The sequence below is a fragment of the Solanum pennellii genome, chromosome 1 (assembly GCF_001406875.1).
Source record: "Solanum pennellii chromosome 1, SPENNV200".
NCBI classification, from domain to species: domain Eukaryota; kingdom Viridiplantae; phylum Streptophyta; class Magnoliopsida; order Solanales; family Solanaceae; genus Solanum; species Solanum pennellii.
Window position 1 is genome coordinate 88,207,889 of NC_028637.1, and position 2,787 is coordinate 88,210,675.

Below are 2,787 nucleotides of genomic sequence, written 5' to 3' on the forward strand. Positions count from 1 at the left end.
TTGTAACCCCCACATAGATTGCATGAGATACGGCCGGGACCCACACTTGTGGACCTCGAGGGATGCCTAACACCTTCCCCTCGAGGTAATTTGAACCCTTACCCTAATCTCTGGCTTGTTGACCTTAGTTAGACTTATTTAGGTTAGATAGGTGCCCTAACGCGCCTTAATTCGTTAGGTGGCGACTCCTCAAACTCAAAATCCCAAAAGAGTTGTTAGGTCGTGCACAAAACCCGTTTTCTGCGAAAATGGGGCGCGACAGAGAGTACAAGTTTACTTTTTCTAAAAAAAATTATGATATTAACAATCGATTCAAGCAAGATGATATTAGTCGATATAGTGTTAGAATTACTACTACATGTCAATAAACACAGTGATCTTATTGGCCTAATTAAAAAAGAAATCAAACTTATTCGTTTCAATAATTTGACAAACAAATAAAGGTAAAACTATCTAATTTGAAAGAAAAAAATCTCATTTGATATTGTCCTTCCATAGCTATTATGTTGGCCGCTCGACTTTGCACTTGTAACTATGTTTTAATTATTTGGAGGTTTTAATTTACCGTGTTTGAAATTTGAATTTTGATTCTCACAATAGTAATAAATATATTTTAAAATTTTTTGACAAATAATATTAAATGAAAGGTAATAATGTAATTTAAACAATATTTGAGAAGAGACTTAAACTTATATATAAATTGTATTTGTTGAATATGTTTTATGCATTTCTTTATCAGATCAATTAATGTTGAATATCAAATGAAAAAATAAGTATATTTATTTGATACGATAAAAGTAATAAATAAAAAAAATAAATATATTTTAAAAATATTGGACAAATAAAATTAAATAAAATAGATAGTAACGTAATTTAAACAATAAACGAACGAGATTGAGACTTACACATAAATCGCATTCATTGAACACATTATATGTCTTTCTTTTCTCAACTAAATTAATGTTAAGTATAAAATAAAAAATAAGTATCTTTCTTAATATGACAAAAGTTTTTAAATAAAAGAAATAAATTTATTTAAAAATTATTGAAAAAATAAAATTAAATGGAAAAAGTAATAACGTAATTTAAACAATAAATTAGAAGAGACTTAAACTTACAGATAAATCGCATTCGTTGAATTCATTTTATGCTTTTTCTTTCTCGGCTCAATTAATGTTGACTATAAAAAGTGACAATAATTATCTTTTCTCAGTACGATAAAAGTAATAAAGAAATTTTAAACATAATTGACAAATAAAATTAAACAAAAGAGATAATAACGTAATTTAAACAATAAATGAGAAGATACCTAAACTTACACATAAATTGCATTTGTTGAATTCGTTTTATGCATTTTTTCTCAGCTCAATTAATATTGAGTATATAATGTAAAAACAATTATCTTTTCTCAATACGGAGTAATAAATAAAAGAAGTAAATATATTTTAAAATATTGGACGAATAAATTAAACAGAATAGGTAATAACATAATTTAAACAATAAATGCGAAAAGACTGAAACTTACACACAAATCGCATTCAATAAATGTATTTTATGTCTTTCTTTCTGAGTTTTATATATAATCTTTTCTCGATATGATAAAGTAATAAAAAAAGAAAGAAATATATTAAAAAATATTGGACAAATAAAATTAAGCGGAAGGGGTGATAACATAATTTTAAAGAGATTGAAACTTACACATAAATCGCATCTATTGAACGCGTTTTATGTCTTTCTTTCTCAACTCAATCAATGTTGAGTATAAAATGATTTTATTTAAAATCTTTTTCTCAATATGATAAAAGTAATAATATATTTTAATAATATTGAATAAAAAAATATATATCAGGGTAATAATGTAACTTAAACAATAAATGAGAAGAGACTGAAATGTACACATAAGTCGCATTTGTTGATGCGTTTTATGTCGTTCTTTTTAATCTCAATTTATGTTGAGTATAAAATGAAAAAATAATTATCTTTTCTCAATACGACAAAAGTATAAAATAAATTTTAGAAATATTAGACAAATAAAATTAACTGGGAGGGTAATAACATAATTTCGACAATAAATGAGAAGATACCGAAACTTACAGATAAATTGCGTCCGTTGAATGCGTTTTATGCCTTTATTTCTCAACTCAATTAATGTTGAGTATAAAATTAAAAAAAATTATCTTTTATCGACATAATAAAAGTAATATATAAATGAAATAAATATATTCTAAAAAATATTGGACAAATAAAATTAAATGGAAGAGGTAATAGCTTAATTTAAACAATAAATGAGAAGAGACTAAAAATTACACATAATTAAATCGCATTCAAATGCTTTTTATGCCTATCTTTCTCAACTCAATTAATGTTGTATATAAAATAAAAAAATAATTATCTTTTCTCGGTATGATAAAAGCAATAAATAAATAAAATAATAATAATTTTAAAATATTGGACAAAGAAAATTAAATGAAAAGGGTATTAACGTAATTTAAACAATGAATAAGAAGAGACAGAAACGTACATATAAATCACATTTGTTGAATGGGTGCTATACCTTTCTTTCTCAACTCAATTAATATTGAATATAAAACAAAAAACCAATTATGTTTTTTCGATATGATAAAAATAATAAATAAAAGAAAATAATATATTTTAAAAATATTTGACAAATAAAATTTATTTGGGAATATTTTGTTCTTATCATTGAAGAGTAGTTCATAAAATTGATTGATTTAACTATGGTTATGACACCAAATTCCTATTTACCCTCCTCTCCCCTCCCTCCCT